At 35.0% G+C, this 23976-nt stretch overlaps 2 long non-coding RNA genes across 2 annotated transcripts; one reads left to right on the top strand and one right to left on the bottom strand.

Annotated features, from left to right (window-relative positions):
• The first annotated feature begins 9187 nt into the window (after nt 1–9187).
• LOC149800421 (uncharacterized) lies at nt 9188–22191 on the top strand. Its single transcript, XR_016421377.1, has 2 exons — nt 9188–9328; nt 21416–22191. It is a non-coding gene; the product is annotated as an uncharacterized LOC149800421 (long non-coding RNA).
• On the bottom strand, nt 11793–21399 carry LOC149800422 (uncharacterized). The gene is made up of 2 exons (XR_016421378.1): nt 19103–21399; nt 11793–12990 (listed from the first exon to the last, which is right to left on the bottom strand). It is a non-coding gene; the product is annotated as an uncharacterized LOC149800422 (long non-coding RNA).
• Nucleotides 22192–23976: the final 1785 nt, after the last annotated feature.

Here is a 23976-nt window from a genome sequence, read left to right as displayed (position 1 = left end):
CTTGTAATATAGCATACTGCATTGATGACATAAGCCTAAACTTGTAATATAGCATACTGCATTGATGACATAAGTCTAAACTTGTAATATAGCATACTGCATTGATGACATAAGTCTAAATTTGTAATATAGCATACTGCATTGATGACATAAGTCTAAACTTGTAATATAGCATACTGTATTGATGACATAAGTCTAAACTTGTAATATAGCATACTGTATTGATGACATAAGTCTAAACTTGTAATATAGCATACTGCATTGATGACATAAGTCTAAACTTGTAATATAGCATACTGCATTGATGACAGAAGTCTATAATTGTAACATAGCATACTGCATTGATGACATAAGTATATACTTGTAATATAGCATACTGCATTGATGACATAAATCTAAATTTGTAATATAGCATACTGCATTGATGACAGAAGTCTATAATTGTAATGTAGCATACTGCATTTATTTTAGAAGTATATACTTGTAATATAGCATACTGCATTGATGACATAAATCTATGCTTTATGTGGCTTCATGATACCTACTTTTGGAATAAAACGACAACGGTTCATTTCCTCAAAAGTTTTAATAGCATATGAGGCAGCTAAGCACCACTTTTCATTAGGTACGTAAAAGCTAGCTATATATATTATACATCATTAATTTTCTACAATGTTATGTAGCCAACATGCTAAAATTAAAGACACTAATATATTGTGATATACAGTTTTGCTGACGAATTGTAAAGACGCAAGAAGGAAATGCAGGTGATCATGATTATTCTATCTATCTATCTGTGTGTGTGTGTGTGTGTGTGTGTGTGTGCGTGCCAAAAGTGTATCCAATTTAAATTTGAAAGAAAACCAATGAGATCACTATATAATTATTACAAAACAATTACCACTTTAAGCAATTCCAATGAGAAAAATCTAAGCAAAGTCCAATACAATAATAAGATTCGTTACGTAACAAAACGATCGACTCTCTTAATGAAAAAATGCAATGGTTAATGAGTTATATGGGAAAAGGACTGTACTGAGGTGTTTAGTATTGAAGTGTTTGGGAAACTGACTGTAGCAAAGCGCGTTCTACTGAGGTCAATGGAAGATAGACTGTACACATATATTTAGTATTGAGGGCTATTAGAAATGACTGTGCATATATATTTGGTAGTATTTTATGGAATTTACTGTACGCTCGTATTTACTATTGAGGTCTATTAAAATGATTGTTTAAGAACAATTTTTCCGTATGTTCATGTATCTTTTAAATGGACATTTAAATATCAAAGACAAATTAATTTTCTTTCTTTTATTTTCATTTTGCGTGATGGAGGAAGGTTTCATCTTATTGCATCTTTTTTTCTTATAAAATTTTTATACATTTGGGAAATTTTACTTACGCATTTCAGTTGAGTAGATAATTAAAATTATCAATTGAAATAGAAGAAAACGAAAATATGTAAAATTACTTACTTTATTAGCACACACACACACACACACACCTGCATACACTCTCGAGATAATAATTTAATAATTTAAGCCCAAGGACAATGCCAGCTTTGCTTTCAAACTTAACGCATCAGAAACTGGTTAATTCTAAACGGTCAAGTAATCTAAGTGGTTAGAGAGTCCGCATAGGAATCGGAAGGTCGCGGGTTCCAACCCCGTCGAGTCATGCCAAAGACTTACCAAAATGGTACTAACAGTTGCATCGCTAGGCGCTCAGAATTAGGAGGTTAGTGTTAGGACTGGTCTACCTGGTGTCAGGATAATGTGACTGGGTGGGACGTGATGCTACATGTTTGCGGCATGATGCTCTATTGCCAGACATCACTATAAACTTCCACACTGCAAACATCGTAGCGATATGACTGAAACATTGTTGTATATATGTTGAAAGTCCAGTTCCATCATATACACACAGTATTAATTCTGTTATCACATCATTATATGAGGCTGTCATTTGTTTCTGCTAAGAGTCGAAATATTGTATAAATTAACTCTGCTTGCATGAACTTGTACAGCGTATGGCATACCTGATGAAGCTCTCGAATATTTTGTGGAGAAGGGCTATTGAAACACGCGTGCATACAGGGTTATGTCCATTCTTTGAAAAGCGCGTGATATACTCATTCGGGCTACTTAAGTAAACGCTAGTCAATAAATGCGACTCTCACTGGAACGAAACGATGACATTCCAAAAGAAAATATACCGTAACTGTTCGAACTTTTTAGTTATAGTCAAACTTTTAGCAATTTAGGCGGTCCCTCAGAAACGCAAATATTACAATCATAAAAATGACAATCACTGCCATAACCTATACTTGCTAATACGTTTAACATTTATTTCCGATATTAACTAACAGTCGACAAGTTTCAGGACAGCATGAAGCCTACAAGTTGCCAATCAATTTATTAATGGCATGGGAAAGATAGGCTATTAATATAGACACTTCATTGTTTATTTAACAGCATCTGTTGTATTTTTATCGAATAAAACGCACTGCAGCTGTTGTTTTGTCACTGTAATTCAAACCTGCAAATAAAACCATCAATAATATTGCAAATAAACATAAAGACACGAGAAGACTTAAAAAGCACAGAAATGTGTTTTTGAAATATGAACGCCCACCTACATTGCACGAAAACTGATCTTATTGCAAAGTTGAACTGGATGGACGCATGGATGTAGGGCCTGACATTGCCAACCACATTCTTGGTGGGGCATTTAAAATTAAAATTATTATATTCTTGAACTCGCAAAGACATGAAATATAATAATAAATACTTTCCCCATGTAGGCCAAATTTATCAAACAAATCGCCACGGCTATATCCATATTGCTGTAGTCGAAATAGGCTCATCCTGTTTATTACGTCCTTACTCTTCTTAATCTTTATAATAAAGCGAAGGCCTCTTAAATGGCAATTTGATGCAGTAAAATATAATAACTGTCACTAAAAATATACAAAATCCAGAAGAAAAAAGTGTCCAAGGGAAATAAACGAAGAAGGATGAAATGTCAAACGGATTTTAAAAATTGCTCATGAAATTGGACTACTGCTTGTTGATAAAAAAATATCAAATCGCAATGCTTTTTAAGTAAATTTGACTAAATTCAAACTTGTACAACGAATTAAATATGTTAACCACTAATAAGAACATAGCTTTAAAATAGCTCAGACATATCACTTACTAAATTCTAAGTCCTGTTCTTAAACATGGATGCAAACAACTTTTAACGATGACAGGCAACGCAGAGACTAATTAGAAAGTTATGATACGTACAGCATTGGGAGTCATGTATCGACATAACTGATTCAGCACTAATGGATGGTGAACTAATATCCAAATCTTTCAAAGATTGCAAAATCCAGCCTATTGATGGATACAGAGAGTAATTTAAAGTCCAGTCTATTGATGACTACAGAGAGTAATTTAAAGTCCACTGTATTGATGACTACAGATAGTTGTTTAAAGTCTAGTCTATTGATGACTACAGAGAGTAATTTAAAGTCCAGTCTATTGATGGCTACATAAAGTAATTTAAAGTCCCGTCCAGTGAAGGCTGCATAGAGCAATGTAAAGTCCAGTCTAGTGATGGCTACATAGGGTAATTTAAAGTCCAGTCTATTGATGGTTACAGAGAGTAATTTAAAGTCAAGTCTGTTGATGGTTACAGAGAGTAATTTAAAGTCCAGTCTGTTGATGGCTATAGAGAGTAATTTAAAGTCTAGTCTAGTGATGGCTACATAGAGTAATTTAAAGTCCAGTACGTTGATGGCTACATAGAGTATTTTAAAATCCAGAGAGTAATCAGCAGAAGATAGCGTCCTAAATCTATTATACTAATTTAAAGTCCAGTCTGTTTATGGCTACAGAGAGTAATTTAAAGTCCAGTCTATTGATGGCTACAGAGAGTAATCAGGCAAAGAGAGCGTGCTAAATCTATTATACCATGAATCTCAAACTCAAACCAGCCTGAGGGCCGTATGATGGCATTTTCGATGGCACAAAGGACGCACCACCTTTTGCTATCTCTCATGACACCTTGTGACGCCCATCATTTTGCGGGCCACATTATACGGCCTGGCAGGCTACATGCGGCCCACGCGTTTGAGACCGCTGTACTACTCTAACTTCAAATCGAGCGTAGTGATGCCTGCAAGGAAAATTATCCATCTATATCGTACTAACTCAATTAAACTAATTTAGGATATTACTAAGATTAAAGTTCGTCTTTTATTTGTAGCTGAAGTCCCTGCTTGTCTTTAAGACCTTCTAGAACTCGAAAAGAACGAATGATAAAATGTGACTGTAACATATTTATCACAACTCTCCGGGCTTTTGGAAAAATCAGGATTTAAAAAAAAAAATTAAATATTTTTTTTTTAAAAAACGTCTTCGTAGAACTTTGCCATCCAGTGTAGAATTTCCCGAGCTTTGAACGTGTCGATTAGTTCTAGTTTAACAGACGGATATAAGTGCAGGTTTATTCGGGTGTCTATCAAGATTTGCTGTGGAAAAAAGAACAGTGAACTTTCTGCAATAATTTAATATGTTTTGTTGCCTGGGATTTCTCTCTCCTTGTTTAGCTGATTCTTATACAAATTTGCTCTTACTGACACAGAAACGAATGCTGAGAGAATTTATTTACTACCACATAATGATCATACAGGCTGAAGAACTATTTTGTTCAAAGTAATTGATTCATGCAACTGGTAATTCTGATATCGTCATAACGTAACATTAGCTGTCACTTCCTTGATATTGTGCAATTAGATTAAATGCGACTCTTTAAAAAATGAACTGATTAAGTTTTTACAGTTGAACTTACGTACTATCCAATTAAAGACTTATCATTACAATATTTGTATAATGTTTATTTACATGTCATTTTAAACCTTTTGTTTAGTATAAAGCCATTCAATCGAACACTAACAACCACAAAAAGAAAATACTGAGTGCAAGCAGTTTGGGTTTTTATTTTATTAAAAGGTTAGCATTTTCTGGACCTTTTAGCATGTGCTTTGGCATATGTTATATTTGGGTTCCTTCCCGTAACAGGGAAAAGATACAATTACATAACATAATAATGACACTAATACAAACAAATAACATAATAATGATACTAATACAAATAAATAACATAATAATGACACTAATACAAATAAATAACATAATAATGACACTAATACAAATACATAACATAATAATGACACTAATACAAATAAATAACATAATAATGACACTAATACAAATACATAACATAATAATGTCACTAATACAAATAAATAACATAATAATGACACTAATATAAATAAATAACATTAAAATGACTCTATTGCAACTACATAACAGAATAATGACACAAATACAAATAAATAACATAATAATGACACATACAAATGCATAACATAATAATGACTCTAATATAAATACATAACATAATAATGTCACTAACACAAATACATAACATAATAATGACACTAATACAAATAAATAACATAATAATGACACTAATAAAAGGCTTCAATATAATAAGACAACCTTTCGTAGATAGTAGCTAGCATATATTTGATCCATTTACATATATAAAGAGATTAATGGCAATGTGGAAATATAAAATGACTCACTTGAAATTAGAGTGTGCCCCATGAATAAAGAAGCTTTTGTGACTGTCGTTAGGGATATATGAATATGATTCATAACTCTTTATACAGATGCTGGGAAAACTGACCCAGAACATGAAGTCTCTATTATGCAAAACAATATGTTCTTAAAAGTCTCATTTGTAAATAAATTTTAGATTATTAGTTTACAATAAATGGAAAAAGAAGAATTTGAAAGATAAAAAAAACAATAACATTTATGGATTATGTTATTTTTATTGTTCAATCGTTAGATGAATTTGCGCCGAAAAAATATGTAAATGATGCAAGATTCATGGAAACCATAACTAACAAAAGTAGCAAAGATGAATGCAAATATATTAAAGCCGTTATGAAACATTTTAGTTAAAAGCTGTCAGAGATGACGAATACGAATTTAATCTTTGATAAGAGATATTCCTATAATTTCAGATATTTCTAAAGAATTCGGAGCAGTGTGCCTTTAAAAACTATGAAATTGGATTATACACGATTTGATGCTTCTGGACACGGTGCTTGTTTAAGACTGGCAGGTGTATAATTCGAGTCAATAACATAATACGCTTCTAATGCTTGTATCAGGAAACACAGGAAGAGTAAGTATGATTTCGCACAAGTATTATTATTGTGTATGTAATTTGCATTTCGACCTTAACTTACCGCTAACGATTGTAGGCTGACTATGCAAGGAATTTACGCAGGCTTCGACGTCATATAGCAATACCACTTGCTTGTAAAACGTCAATTTACGTGCATTCGAATAGTAATCCCATGTTACTAATGTGATACGTGTCGCTAAACGAACGCTGAGAACCATATTTGAGAACCCGACTGGAGTGTCTGGTATATAATCCAAACTTTTCATTGAGTATGTGAGTTTAACATCCGGAATTGAGCTATTTGATTTGTTTTTTTCTCACTCTTTCATTGGGTGAGAGGAAATGTAATCCAATCATCTAAGCTCGAAACTTAATTGTGTTTTTGTGCCTTCAAATGCCAAACCCATTATTATGACCATTTGTACTGAGCTGGGTTACAAATTATGCCTTAATTGTCCGAATTTCGCTAGAAGTTGATTAGGTCAAACTAAGAGTACAAATTCGAGTAGAAAATAAAAATCAATAAAACTATGTCATAAATGTTGCTGTGATCGAATGTACTCTTAGATTTTGTGCTCTCAGTAAATGAACCATATTTTTACCGTACAATGTTTGCAATTAACGTATCAGAAATGTTCATGTTCGACTATATTTCGCAATCTTTCGTTTCTGTGATAATTTTCACGTTTTACATGTCCCGCTTAATTATCTTAAATGCTAGTTCCGTTGATTAATGGTTTATGGATGTGCCAATCGACCGGGATGAGTGTAATGTGTCCGCCAATTTATATCATTATAATGCGTAAGCCGATCGGGATCATTATAATTTGTTAGCCGATTGTGACCATTATAATGTGTCAGCCATTGGGATCATTATAATGTCAGCCCATTGTGATCATTATAATGTCAGCCGATTGTGATCATTATAATGTCAGTCGATCGTGATAATTATAATGTCAGCCAATTGTGATCATTATAATGTCAGCCGATTGTGATCATTTTAATGTCAGCCGATTGTGATCATTATAATGTCAGCCAATTGTGATCATTATAATGTCAGCCTATTGTGATCATTATAATGTCAGCCAATTTTGATCATTATAATGTCAGCCGATTGTGATCATTATAATGTCAGCCAATTGTGATCATTATAATGTCAGCCAATTGTGATCATTATAATGTGCCAGCCAGTTGTGATCATAGACATACACACTTTTAGAATGTAGAATAAAATGCTGGAGGCGGTAAGTATAATACATACACGCGAATGCTCGCGCATACACATTTTAAAAAGATAACCGCACAGACACACGAAAGGACAAACATATATAAACACTCATCAGCTGTAAAAACAACTTTCCTTGTTGATTTGATGATAGGTGGGCAAAAATGACACATAGTGATTAAGGAAGCACCAATATCCCCAGCTTATAAAGTTATTGCATCAAATCTCTCTTAATCCGAGTCGTCTTGATCACAGGATTTCAAAGTATTTGTTCATTCCTAAGTTTGACCTGTATAGTTGTCCGGAAATGCTCAAGTGTTTATATTGGTATAATCATAGCCTGATTAAGGCCTTCTAGAGCCCTAAGCACTGAAAATATTACGGTGCCTCCCTTTTCCTACAGAATGTGAAACTCAAAAAGACAATAAAGGTGGAAAAATACGATTGTTGCCATCATTCCGAATATAAATACTCGTACATGCAGATCGAGATGGTAATATATAATTCATTCAATGTTATCACGAACAATCAATTTTAATTTGTACGGTGCTCTTGGTGGGATGGTGCTATATCCACGTGCTCAGTGTACTTAATTGGTAATCCGGCTCTGCGTATCGTCTTAATTATCAGGAGAAAGACATATGTTACTTTTCTATTGGTGGCAGTGTCTCCAGCAATAAAAGCTTTAGGAATTATTTTTATACATAAACTACATGACTTAGTATAGTCAGCGCCTCATTTTATCTCGACAAAAAATGTACAAAGTAGAATGTTGACCATCTAATTTTGTTGCAGTAAATTCGACTGTTGGAAAATTAATTGGGCAAAAAATCTAGTATAAGAAAAAGTCATGTTTCTCTCTGTGTTCTAAATTGAGATCTGTATCTAAATGGATTACAGATATGCTAATGACCACTCACCCCCTCTCAGCTTTTGTGTTATTTGATTGATTCAAACAAATAGAATACAGACCTTTCACTAGCAAGGAACTGGCAACATCATCTTTGCAAGGACCTTAGCAAAGTTATACCAGCAAATCCCTAGCAATGTCCCCAGGGAACTGGATTAGTCAAAATATACCATAAAAGTTTTGTGATCAATGAAATTTATTCCAGTTTGAGAGAGAGAGAGAGAGAGAGAGAGAGAGAGAGAGAGAGATAGAGAGAGAGAGAGAAAGAGAGAGAGAGAGAGAGAGAGAGAGAGAGAGAGAGAGAGAGAGAGAGATGGGGGGGGGGGGGAAGAGAGAATGACATATTCAAGATAATATTCTCCCTCCTCACCTGACACACCTGGATCGAACTCTCTAATCAAACACGACTCGTCGAAAACAGCGGCAGACGATAAATACGTTGAAAGAACAATACACGCAAGGGAACGGGACTCCTTAAGAAGCAAATGACATAGGTAATACATTGAAAGAACAATGCTGGCAAGTGACCGGGACTCCTTAAGAAGCCAATGACATAGATAATACATTAAACGAACAATACTGGCAAGGGACCGGGACCCCTTAAGAAGCCTGACAAAGGTACACAATATATATTTGAGATATGTATGATAAACAATAGCATTCGCAAATCAGAGCATCTTTGAAGATTTTTCTTTAATGAGTGATAAAGACATTGTTATATTGTAATCCCATTGGAGGTCAACCACTTGTAACATTGTTACCGTTTGTCCCTATAAACACTTTATCTCACAAGTGTCTCCAGCGTGTTTAACAATGGTGATTTGTCCCCCATTTCCGCCATACAGATACTTACATCTAATTAGTGTTTCACAGGACAAAATAGAACAATTACAAGCAGTTGTAACACTTTTGGAAACGACGTCTCAGCAAGCACAATCATGGTGAGTAAGCTTCTACTGAAACACAACTGCTACTTCCTCTGCTACATCATACTGCTGGTACCACTATTATTACTACTACTATAGCTACTACTTAGTCTACTGTTATTACTTGTTGTTGTAGAGTTTAACGCCACTTTTTAGCACAAGATAGGCTATACATGGCGGCCAGTATTAATGGAGGAGGAAGAACCCGGAAAACCCCCGGAAAGAACCACCGACCCACGAGAAGCTACTGGCAAGCTTTCTCACATAACCACATTAGCCGAATCCGAGACTCGAACCGACGCAGACAGAGGTGAGATGGCAGTGATCCGTAACGGTGAGCGCTTTAGACCACTCGGCCACTCGGGGCCCCACTGTTATTACTACTACTACTAGGACTACTAGCAATGCGAGTATTACTACTATTGACGATGATACGGTTGCCATTTTGAAGCAGTAGTAGTAGAAGCTGCAGTAATTATAGTAGTAGTAGATCCTATTGTTTTTGCTGCAACAGTATATATATATATATATATATATATATATATATATATATATATATATATATATATATAGTTTGGAGCAATTGTTAGTGATTATTGACATTATGGCATGAAGTCTATCTCTCTAATTCACACAAACACCCACCACCACTTACCCATCCATACAAACACCCCCCACAAACATACACACACACGCAAACACCCACACACAAACACCCATACCCACACACACAAACACACACAAATACGCACACGACACTGCTTAATGAACATAATTCGTCGTGCAGTAAATACAAATTTAAAATCGTGAAATTGAAAAAAATTAGCCGATGGAATATCATCACTATTTTTAATCCATCTTTCCTGATCACAACGTAATTTATTATTTGCTAATGCATTCCTCTATACAATGCAAATGAGAGCGAGCAAAAGAACCACTACCCACTTTAATATTTTTGTATGGTTCGATTAATTTTAAATTATCTTACTGACATTTTGAAAGTGAACGTTTAACACACAAATAAATTTGGTTAATAGATTTCCTGATTTTAACAGTGATGAAACTGTCTTAAACCAGTAATGAAGTATACGAGCAATTTTGCAAAGCTCAGGGTCACACGATTCAATTTTATTTTGTTTTATAACATGTGGATTTAAGGCTCAAATATAATAGATAATATTTGGTTTAGAAAAGTAACTTTCTAATTTTCGGCACAAGGTGAATGAGAAGTAAGTGAGGATATATTTGAAGCAGGAATGTTATTTACGTCTTCAGTTGGCGTACGATAATTTTAGGGTGGCATTTGTTATGCATAGTTGTTGTTGAGTGAGGAACTGACATTTTAATTCGGGGTGGGTGGGGGTGGGGTGGACAAAAATGATGTTGGGTATTTGTCTTCAAGATATTTCGTTTTCAAAGAATGCAATGAATGTATTTAGTTATTTTCTTATACAAATTAAGGCAAGAATACCTTGTAAGCTATTTGCCGGCCTCTTCTCCCGCCCACTGAACATAAAATGATCGGTTTCTATATTTCCTAACTTAAGTTTCACGACTAAGAGAATCAGTGTACTGTGAAAGATCAGTGAACGTATTGGATTTATTATTAAACAGAAAATTTCGTCATTTACCCATTGTTGTATTTTGGGGGAGAGGATGTTGGTTTTAGTGTGATATTATGCAGAAAATGATGCTTATTAATTATAACTTTTTCAGGCATTAGTAGATACAACTATGCCACAGTAATGTGACACTGGTACATTACAGGCAATTAAACTGGCTGAAGCGTATTATTTTCAACCTGAAATATGAAGTGTCACTTATGTCCTACGATGACGTGCATGTTTTTACGGTGGACCACGAGGCTGTAACTTTATATCAGTGTTACAAAACAGAAGTTCTTAATATCCTTGCTATCCTAACTGCCCGGGACAAATCTACAAATTAGGTACATGAAATGTTTGGAATCGGGTATTCTAATTTTGATTTTGAAATATTTGATAATTTAGACCGTATTCAAATAGTTACGGGAAGCCTGTAACTGGGCATACTACGGCAAGTTGTCTCCCTTGCACATAAATGTATACACGTATTACACGCCTATTACCTAGTGATTGTAGATTGTGACAAATTCATCTGATGCAGATTTTTTTACATCTAAAAATGCCAATAAAATACCATAACCTCTAATCATACTTAGATTCAGTATTTATATATAGGATATTTATAATTTAGCATAGATTCACATCACATGGTCTCGTGTAAATAAGCATGGCAGCATGTAAGGTTTGCTGTTGTGTGTACAAAAGTACGTGTGCTGCACAAAACAAACACATATAACAAACTGATTCTGAACTAGTCTGCTAGTGCATCACCCACCTTCTTAGACACCTTTAAATGCTGTAAGTCTAGAAAACGAAACTGAATGTAAGAACTTGACGTGTACAAAGGTATAATTAAAAATAATAGGAGGTGAACATGAAATGTGAATGTTTATTAAGAATGAAGAATGTATCAACATATGAGAGTTGAGTTGTAACCAGTCACCAAATATCTGTTGGAAAGAAAGCTGGTGGTCGAAAAAAAAAATGTTGTAAATTTTGTAAGAAAGATGTCCAGGAAACATTGACGTATAATTTAAATATTACGAAGAAATGTAAAACATAAAAATTTGGGTAAAAAATTCGTAAATAGCTAACATGTATAATGAAAGATGAAGGAGAGGAAAGAATAATATATACAGCAACTGACAGAACAAATAACTGGAATTTTTCGACAAATAAAACTAATACATCTGCGAAAGTTTCTGAATTTTTCAACATCGAATAAGTAACCTTTAAAAGTTAGAGAAAAACGTGTGCGCGAAATCAAAGCTATGTAATATCTAGAACCAAAGTTAGGAAATAATGCAACATTTTAGTAATCAAAACTGCAATATTATGTTCTAGAATTGCATTTCAGAAAATGTTTAACAAAGACAGTACAGTTATTTATGATGAGGCTAAAAGACATCGGATGATAAGAAATCTATTAATGTGGAAGATATCCATCTAGTTATCAGTCCCTAGACTAAACAGAGCTGAGAAAAACCAAAGAAAAGTATAATTAGTGTTGAAATTTATAAAAATCTACATTCTAAGATGAAATATAAACAGCGAATAAATAGAATACATGACGTGTTAGAAAATCCATGAGTGAGGAAGTGTCTAAAATGTACACAATAACGAATATCATTTCTGCAAATATGTCTGAAATACCTTATGACTATATTATGAACGGCAAAAGAGAAACTATGGTTGAAATATCACTGATAAAAGGAATTGTGGCTGAAATAGCATCAGAATTTGACTTTTGGTGACGGGGAGGCTGATGTAACAAATATGAACTTTTTGAGAGTCTAACAGTCTTTTCTCTTCACACGTATTTGTGAAAGTCTACCATACATTTACAAGCAAGTCTTCACATTGAATGGCAACCTCTTCGCAATAAAAAAAAAAAAAAATATCTCTAATGTGGCTGTCATTTCAGTGTGTCAGTAAATAATAGCTGTAACTTTGATTGATAAAGAGATACCGTGTTCTCATTTTTAGTTGCATGTTTGACTCAAATATTAGTTGAAAAGTTTGGTTTTAGGCTTCAAACAGTACAATTGGCATCCTTCTCGACTTTTCTGCAACCTGCAATAGAAACATGTCGTAATGCAAATGAAACAATTTTGTTTTTTGATAGTGAAATTTTCTGATCGTATTTTATAATTTCCCTATATTTTTTGTCTGTCCCTGAAAGGTATAGTTCGAACAAAAACTATCAGTTCGACGAGTTCGCAATTATCATTGGCTGTCATTTTTGTGTGCTGATGAAGACGGCATTAGGTGGCAGACCCGTTTGATTTATTCGTTTTATGAGGACTTTGAAATCTGAAGGTAGATTCAATTTTAGTGGTAATATTTACAAGTAAAAGAAGATGATAAAAGTTGTTGTTAATATGGCACAAGACCCTGTAGTGCTGTCCTTGCCAACATGTGAAAAACAATTCAAATCTAGTATTATATTAAAACGTCTAATGTTTAATTGCACTGAGACTGGATGTGTTTCAGCAGTATTCAGTGAGTATTGCCTGATTACAGTGAAAGAGTGAAAATTGAATATGAATTGGCAAAAAAGGTACTTTTCATATTTTAATAAATGCAGAAATCTTACATCAAGTATTATTCAGTATAGTTATTTTATAAATACTTATAGGTTAGATAAATCTGTAAGGAGAATTTGCCAGAAGATAACAGTGTGTGCTGAAAAGTATATAGATGAAGAACGGAAATTTAAGTTAAGATGTATCCAATATTTGAAAGTCGTGGGAAACGTTGATAAGACAAAACTTTAAACTGCAGAAGCGTACAAACGTCATTGACCAGATTGGTCAGTGATTGACCAGTTTTTGTGTCATAAGTTAGTGAAAAAGTCTTAAAAATAGAAGACAAGAACGAATTTTGTATACATGTGCACCGGCAACTAAGTAACAAAAGGATACCGCTTCAAAAACTGTAGTCTTTAACATAATTTATGACAGTCATAGAAGACAACATATAGGAATCAAAATGGCTTAATTATGTCCTATACATGTTAAATATGCATTTTAGGGTATTATACAATGTTATATATAAAACTTTCGTATATGCTATAACCAAACATTTTAGATGGAAAGTCTTTCCTCCCTTACATTTGCCAAATACAAGGGGTAAAAACGTTTGAACATCAGGTCAAAAAACGATTGAAGGCAGTGCTTGAAATGGTGATACATGATTTTCACATTATCTTACTTGTGTCATATTTGTTTCAAGTAAGTGTAAATGCATCAATGACTCATAAAATATATCCTGCTTTATATACCATTTCTTTAAGTGTTTTAAAAAGGCCATTCTTGATTTGTCATATGTAGGGCTTTAAAGAGGCTTGGCAGTTTAGTTTTCAGTTAAACAATTTGTCTTACCGTGACTGCTTTGTAACAATCACACTGGTTTTACAGTGAACTTGAACTTCAGGTATGTTTACTTCTAAGTCTATGATACAGTGCAAATTCAGGAGCTTATCTACTGTTGGATTGTAGGCACATACGATTAATTCATCTAATGGCTTCAATCTGTATTTCGTCCATCAAATCGATGAGGACCACTTTAGTCATCCAGTGTTTTATCGGGAACAAATGGTATGTGGGTGCGTAGGTGGCCGATTAGGCCAATGTGTGCCCTGAATGTTCTGTGGCATTGTGGACATGGGGTGTTGACAACGCTGATCGTGGGGTTACTGGCTCGGAATGTCCTTGCCAGCCTCCGTTGTTCTGCTGCGGCTGTCATGTTGGCCTCGCAAGCTGCATCACCTTAAGTGACGGAAGAGCACCACTAGACAGTCTAGTCCCACAAATCAGAGCTAATACCAAAGTTCTTCAATGACATCTTCAGGGTGTCCTTGAATCGTTTTCTCTGGCCTCCTTCATTTCTTATACCTTGTTCAAGTTCGCTATAAAAGAGCTTTTTGGAAGCCTGTGGCCTGGTATGTGAGATACATGGCCTGCCCATCGCAACTGTGATTGCATCAAGCTGGTGTAGATACTGGGAAGGCTTGCTTGGGCAAGGACCTCAGTATCCAGAATCCTGTCCCTCCACTTGATGTTTAGTAGTCTTCTGAGGCAGGTAGTGTGGAAGTGTGTGAGATTCTTTGCATGACGCTGGTACACTGTCCAGGTTTAGCAGGCGTATAATAGCACAGGGAGTACTATCGCTCTGACTTCACTCTAGAAAGGGCTACATACGCAATTGAAGGCTGAATCGTCATATTTCGTTGGATGTTTTTCATGGCGGACATGATTTAAATGGGATTGAAATATACACATTATGATGTTAACAGTACCATTTAGTTGATTATAAATTGTACAATCATATGCAGTACTGCTTTCATGGATACCACCTAACATATCAATATCTAGGTAAGCTGCTATTGGTCACTTTGGCAAGTACTGGTCATTCTAATTGTCAGTGTTCTCTACTGAATATATGCTAAGCATGAACAGTTTTGTCTAAAGATGCAGGTGCACTTAATTTTGTTTAAATTCTGCAGATTTTAAATGAAACGCTTAAATGACGCGGTCATAGGACATATTAGTATATCTCTTTTAAATACTTGGTAATGCACGGTTTTATGCCTAGCAAGCACTTGGTAATGCACGGTTTAATGCCTATTATGTACTTGGTAATGCAAGGTGTTTTGCCTGCCACGTACTTAGTAATGCACTCTTTCATGCCTACCATGTGCTTGGTAATGCACGTTTGATGTCTACCATATACATGGTAATGCACGGTTTGATGCCTACCATATACTTGGTACTGCACGGTTTGATGCCTACCATGTACTTGGTAATACACGGTTTGATGTCTACCATTTACTTGGTAATGCACGGTTTGATTTCTACCATATACTTGGTAATGCACGGTTTGATGTTTACCATGTACTTGTTAATGCACGGTTTGATGTCTACCATATACTTGGTAATGCACGGTTTGATGCCTACCATGTACTTGGTAATGCACGGTGTTTTGCCTACCATATACTTGGTAAAGCACGGTTTGATTTCTACCATATACTTGGTAATGCACGGTTTGATGTTTACCATGTACTTGTTAATGCACGGTTTGATGTCTACCATATACTTGGTAATGCACGGTTTGATGCCTACCATGTACTTAGTAATGCACGGTGTTTTGCCTACCATATACTTGGTAATGCACGGTTTGATTTCTACCATATGCTTGGTAATGCACGGTTTGATTTCTACCATGTACTTGGTAATACACGGTTTGATGTCTACCATATACTTGGTAATGCACGGTTTGATGCCTACCATGTACTTGGTAATGCACGGTGTTTTGCCTACCATATACTTGGTAATGCACGGTTTGATTTCTACCATATACTTGGTAATGCACGGTTTGATGTTTACCATGTACTTGTTAATGCACGGTTTGATGTCTACCATATACTTGGTAATGCACGGTTTGATGCCTACCATGTACTTAGTAATGCACGGTGTTTTGCCTACCATATACTTGGTAATGCACGGTTTGATTTCTACCATATGCTTGGTAATGCACGGTTTGATTTCTACCATGTACTTGGTAATGCACGGTTTGATGTCTACCATATACTTGGTAATGCACGGTTTGATGCCTACCATGTACTTGGTAATGCACGGTGTTTTGCCTACCATATACTTGGTAATGCACGGTTTGATTTCTACCATATACTTGGTAATGCACGGTTTGATGTTTACCATGTACTTGTTAATGCACGGTTTGATGTCTACCATATACTTGGTAATGCACGGTGTTTTGCCTACCATATACATGGTAATGCACGGTTTGATTTCTACCATATACTTGGTAATGCACGGTTTGATGTTTACCATGTACTTGTTAATGCACGGTTTGATTTCTACCATGTACTTGGTAATGCACGGTTTGATGTCTACCATATACTTGGTAATGCACGGTTTGATGCCTACCATGTACTTGGTAATGCACGGTGTTTTGCCTACCATATACTTTGTAATGCACGGTTTGATTTCTACCATATACTTGGTAATGCACGGTTTGATGTTTACCATGTACTTGTTAATGCACGGTTTGATGTCTACCATATACTTGGTAATGCACGGTTTGATGCCTACCATGTACTTGGTAATGCACGGTGTTTTGCCTACCATATACTTGGTAAAGCACGGTTTGATGCCTACCATATACTTGGTAATGCACGGTTTGATGTCTACCATGTACTTGTTAATGCACGGTTTGATTTCTGCCATGTACTTGGTAATGCACGGTTTGATGTCTACCATATACTTGGTAATGCACGGTTTGATGCCTACCATGTACTTAGTAATGCACGGTGTTTTGCCTACCATATACTTGGTAATGCACGGTTTGATTTCTACCATGTACTTGTTAATGCACGGTTTGATGTCTACCATATACTTGGTAATGCACGGTTTGATGCCTACCATGTACTTGGTAATGCACGGTGTTTTGCCTACCATATACTTGGTAATGCACGGTTTGATGCCTGCCATATACTTGGTAATGCACGGTTTGATGTCTACCATGTACTTGTTAATGCACGGTTTGATTTCTGCCATGTACTTGGTAATGCACGGTTTGATTTCTACCATATACTTGGTAATGCACGGTTTGATGTCTACCATGTACTTGGTAATGCACGGTGTTTTGCCTACCATATACTGCACGGTTTGAAAAGTGCCATGTACTTGGAATTGCTACATAATATATGCTTTAACTTTTATTCAGGAGTCAACTCATACTTTCAGTAGATATAGGACAGGCAGGGGACATAACTGTTTCTGGTTCCAGATTGTTCTTGCCTCTAAGGTTCCAGAACAGTGATCTACTTTTATGGGAAATTTTCATATAACATAAATTTAAATATTATTTTTAAGGCACATGTTTTCACATTTAAAATTTTCATATAATACAGATTTGAATATCTTTTAAAGACACATGTTTTGACATTTCAACGACCCATGTATTTAAACTTTTTACATTGTTTCACACATTTCTAATTCTGTTCCACCAGAAGCCTTCCTTACAAATTCAAATATCAACGTTTTTATTATACTGTATTGCACTGTAGCAGGACTAAGAGGAAAGGTTCACTTAATTATCACCTTTTCATGATCCCTGTAAAAATATATTCATTCTTTTCTTAATAGTATGACTTAAGCATGGATATACAAGAAATCAACCTAAGTAGCATAAAAGTAAGTTAAGACTTCAATATTCTAATTCTTCTGTGCATCTGCTTGAAAAAAAAAAAGCAGTCAGGTTTAGTTGCAACATCTGGTACTTCATTAGTCAGAATGGTGCCTGTGGCGCCCGCATAATTATTTTCCGTGGTGGGGGGCGACAAACATGTCAGCTATTAAGTTTCATGTGTGAAGGCCAAAACATGTTTAAATGTAAATTGTGGACGGCCATGATTGTACAAACTTTCAGCTCGAAATTTCAATCTAAGATTTATTCATGTTGAATATGTACTGACTTTCTTTTGTATTCTATCTGCGTAATTCAAAGACTCAGAATAATATAAGATACCTTTGTATGATCCCTGTACACATATCTTTATTCGGTTTTTAATTGTACCATAACTTAAGCATGGATATACTAGAAATCACGCTAAGTATCATAAAGGTAAGGTCATATTTCAATATTCTAATTCTTCGGTGCATCTGAATTGAAAAAAGAAACAGTTTGGTTTAGTTGCAACACCTGGTACTTCATTAATTATAATCGTGTCCTGAGGCGCCCACATAATTATTTTCGGGGGGTGGGGCACAAACATGTCAGCTAATAAGTTTTTCTTGTGCAGGCCAAAACATGTTTAAATGTGAAATGTGGGCGGCCATGCATGTACCTGTGTTCAGCTCGAAATTATGTTCTAAGATTTATTTATGTTGACCACGTACTCATTTTCTCTTGTATTCTATCTGCGTAATTCAAGAACTCAGAATAATATAAGATACTTGACGTCTTGAATTTTATTATTTATGATCAAGTATTACTCACGTGGGCTACTTGCAATTCATTCTTTTTCACCAACATTTGAATAGAACAGACAATTGACGATGAAGGGGTGCAAAGTGATTTTATGATAAAATTATAATTTAATCTGCTATTCTATTTGGGCAGAATAAAAATGTACACATATATAGTATACAAACGACTATACCTTATAAAAAGTGTAACACTTGAAAAGCAGCTTCCCATGCACCGTGTAATCTATATGCAAAGGAAGCGTATTGGTTTTGTCAATTTCTTGTTTCTCTTCTTCTTCGTCTTCTTCTTCTTCGTCTTCTTCTTCTTCTTCTATTTTCGAGCCGGTTCCTGGCTGAAGCAGAAACGATGGTTACCGATTCGTCCTTGGTTACTGTAAAACACATTGAAAAGTTCTAATTATAGATTATTTATAATGTTCGTTGAAAACTTAATTTTTCTTCGCCTTTCTTTACATATGTTCTACAAATAAATAAGAATAGCTTTATCTTACAGATACAGCTTGCTTTGGCGGGTATAGTTTTACTTTCACAATGAATGAAACGCCTCAGCTAAGTAGATGAAGTGATGCACATGCTCAACAGTTAACATTCAGGAAAGAAAGCTGAAGAAATCCGCTTGTATTACTCTCTGGGAGATGAACCATTTTATATTTATTGAATTTACTGGCCATTCGACGGGTTTAGCATTAATATATGACATTTTGATGTATTATGTGCGTGTGAGAAGGACAGTCCATCATAGAAAGTACTCAAAAATAAACACAGTACCACCCCCACCCCCCCCCAAAAAAAAACACAACAAACAACAAACACAACAACAAACAGATCCGCCAGAAAATCCAAATCCAATATAAGAACACGCTCTAGCTTCAACTAAAAAATAATGCCCCGGCTACACCGATGAGGGCAGTAGTTTAGTGCCGCATCCGAAATAGTCTGGTTTCCTGCTTTGTACGCTTCCTGTGTGGCATTGTGAAATACGTATAACCAATTTGTTTTGTTCACAAGACAATTTGATGCATGCGCTCACCTGACTTCGCATAGCCGGAATGCCAGGCAATAAAGCTTACAAAACTTGGAACAATTCTACGCCGGATACGTCATTGTTACGTTTTCACCAATCAGGTGTCCTTTCTTATATTGATTTCGGGTACATATACTTCAAAAATTCCTAAAATGTTTTCCCAAATAATATTTATTAACGGTCATTATTTTTGAAAATCTACGTAGACATGCAACAAATCTTTCCAAGGTAACTCTTTGATCGCCGAAGACACGGCAACACAGAACATATTACAACAACAACAACAGCAACATATATTGCTAACACTACCATTGATACAGTAACTATTGCCACGGATGTTGTTGCTGATACTGATGCGTTTGCTTTGCTGCTACTACTACAGGTATTACTTCTGCATTCACTACTACTATGTTTGCTTGATTATGTAGTAATACTGATAATAGTGGAATTAGTAGGATTAGCAGTTCCTATTACTGAAATGTTCCAGAGAAAACATGACATTTTAGGAGATAGTAAAAGTGTTAAGACTTTACTATATGTGAAAAGAAGGGACAATTCATCTGTGATCGATACATATATTTGATAAGCACAGATTATGGATATTTGCAAAAAGTAGCTATTGTGGGTTATAAACCTCCACCTATCTCTCTCTCTCTCTCTCTCTCTCTCTCTCTCTCAGACACACACATACACATACGAGCGTGCGCTAGTTGAAGTATTACAAAAGAAACCTATTGAATAGTTTTTCAACTGGCATGATTTGAACCTCTCCTTTACAAAATTCTTTTATTGGCCTTTGGTATATGGGCAAAGCCATTTCTCATAATTAGAAATGAGAGTGATTAATTTGACTTATCCACGGCTAAGGAAGATAAACTGATTCATTTGAGTGTCATTTTGGAACATTTATCCCTCGGGTCTGAATTTGAAATTGCAATGCCGGTGGAGTAGCAATGCTTGTTAGTATATTTCGAAAAAGTTTTAAAATGCCTTGAAAGCGAAACTCCCTTGCTCTGATTTCATAGAACAAAAGGACTAAATATATCTGTTATATTAGTTGCAAAGCAAGAAACATATTCTGAAGTAGAATGAAAAATTGATAATCGATCCAAAGAAAATATCTTTGCTACTCAACAGCAACCTTTATCCCCCGAATATTAAAGGATCATGTCTTATGAGAGGTCAGATGCTATGTTAAATTTATTGACTGCATACAAAAACAACAATATAGAAAAAAACAACGATAGTGATTATGAGTATGATGCTACTGTAGATGTTCTTTAAGTGTTGATGAATTCTTGGGTACTTATAGTAATTTAAGGGTGGTGATTCTAATGTGAATTTACAGGAAAATATGTACTGAGATGCAGACTAATACGCACGTGGCTACTGAGATGCAATCTAACACCGTATTTGAAGCACGAAGCATTAGAAAGCATAATATGATTTTTCTTTGTTTCAGGACAAAGTTGTGGGTCTTTTCTTCGTTTTTTCCTTATATCAAGTGGAATGTTTAATCACTATGCTTCCATTTTCCCCGGTCGGATGTATCACTGGCGGTCGCCATTTCCAGCCTGGGGAAGAAATTTCACGAGGAAAATCGGGTTCATGGTGTTTCGGTTCGATTTGCAACACCGACGGTCAAGTTATTCACTGGGATGACTGGAATTGCAATAATGACGAAACCACAATGCACAATATACAGCAATCAGGCACGACAAATCAACCAGGCTGTTACACTGGAGACGGATGGATGCAGCCCGGGGAGTTCACTTTAGAAGGAAGAAGGAGGTCATATTGTTTCGGATTCTACTGCAATGCCAATGGAATTCTGAGTTCATGGGATGACTGGAATTGTGTATCTTAACAGACTGTTGATAAGTTTCAATTCACTTGATGAAATGAGCTGTACATATGAATGAGCAGTTACTGTTTGAAATGTACCCAATTGTCATCCACACAAAGAACACGTGAATTCAATAATAGAATTTTCTTTTTATTTACAAGCAGTTCCATTAGGATAAATACATTATCATGGTCACCATAATAATAATCATTACCCTCTCTCACTCTTACATTTACTATAGCTTTATTCTAAGCAAACAAACTTCGAAATTACTTAAATTATACCCAGTGATGGTGGGTTGGAAATATGAAATGAATGACAACTTTTAATTCTTTGCGCGTTTGCTTTCCTTCTATGTTCAGTCAGCTGATCCCAATAAAATGAATATTTGATTTCTTCTTTTGTTTCCTTTATTTTTAGATGATAATTAAGAAGAATCAGTGTCTGCTTGCACACGGCTACGATAGATTCCGAAACGAACAAACATGTTTCCATAGCTTTTATTGTTGTTATTTCATTGAAAATGTTCAATTACCGATAACGTGAATGGTAATGATATTCACACTAACACACTTAAAATATGGACAGAAAACAAGATACCTTAAAAAAGTAGATATTGTTTCATCATCTTATATTAGCTTATCTCAAATGGATTAAATATGCTTGTAAACATTTTATGAGCAATGAGGAATCACTAACAAACTAGCTATATATATATATATATATATATATATATATATATATATATATATATATATATATATATATATATATATATATATGAATAATTACGACCACAGCAATCTTGGGGCAACGGAAAAAAATCAACGGTTATCTAGAGAAATCTGATGGACATCCAGCTTTTCAAAGTAGGTTACGGAGAAAAACAACGGATGCATACACGCACACATTCAAGTACATACATACATACATACATACATACTATTAAGACGCGAGGTAATAATAGTTGTAAAAGAAAGAAATGAAAACAACTTTAGCAAAATCAACAAATAATACATTTCTCTCTGTCAGAAATTAAAAATGGAACAGACCCTTAAGAAATTATGATTTAAATCCGCAACAATCCTAAATGTCTTATCACAAGTATGAAAGTATGGAATTCCAATAGTCATCAATGTCCTGATGCATCAATGTACATGACAGTACTGATGTAACAATAGTCTTGAATATCCCGATATACCAATAGTCTTGAATGTCCCGATATACCAATAGTCTTGAATATTCCGATATACCAATAGTCTTGAATGTCCTAATGTAGCGGAATGGTGAAAACCAGAATGTGTTCAAACACGTCCACAATAATTCGACAACAATGTGTTAATCCAAATATCAGTTTAAATTATAAATTCCTCGAATCCTATTGGAAGACAAGTGTAAGCTCTGATTACAAATGGATTCCAAAAACAAAATGATCTTACGTTAAGAATGAATTGTTAACCTGGTCGTAAATACATATAAAATTCCGCCATGATCTGGCCTTGAACTCAAATTCTAGTAAACGTCTTGGTTACCACATACAATCTTGCCAGAAGTCAAGAATATAAAAACTCGATCCACAATCCTTAGTCGCAATAGAAATGAAATATATTTGATAGTTCATGAATAGGTCAGTTCTTAACGAAATGGACAAACACATCATTCTCTTTGGACTGTAAATACCAAGCTGTAAAATGCAAAAAGATGGATGTGGATGAAGGTGTGGTTCTTTAGCTGGATGGCATCACAACCTTTAAATTTTTTCAATCAAAAATGAAGTTGTAATATTTTGAGAGACACGAGTTTCGCAAACATAACGTTTGTAATGGATATAACGGACATACAATGTTCTTTAACATTGAATCTTTTCTACAGTTACGTGATTGAAATGCCAACGTCTACCTGAGTAGGATTTTCTAAAATGTTGTAATGCCAATGTCTACATGAGTAAGAATTTCTAAAATGTTGTAATGTCAATATCTACCTGCGTAGGAATTTCTAAAAGTTATCAACAGGTAATAGAGTTGAGTATTCACCATTCAAAGATGTTTGATATGAAGGTCTATGGGAAATTTACTGTAATCAGATATTTGGTAGTTAGGTCTGTGGAAAACCAACTGTATACTGATATTCATATCTCACGTTTTTAGGCTCGAATAAACAGTAACACAAAAAAGAGT

This window comes from Sinohyriopsis cumingii, chromosome 5, assembly GCF_028554795.1.
Source record: "Sinohyriopsis cumingii isolate HCF-2022 chromosome 5, ASM2855479v2, whole genome shotgun sequence".
Taxonomy (NCBI): Eukaryota; Metazoa; Mollusca; class Bivalvia; order Unionida; family Unionidae; genus Sinohyriopsis; species Sinohyriopsis cumingii.
Note: the sequence above shows the minus strand (reverse complement) of the source record. Positions and strands in the feature narration are given on the sequence as shown.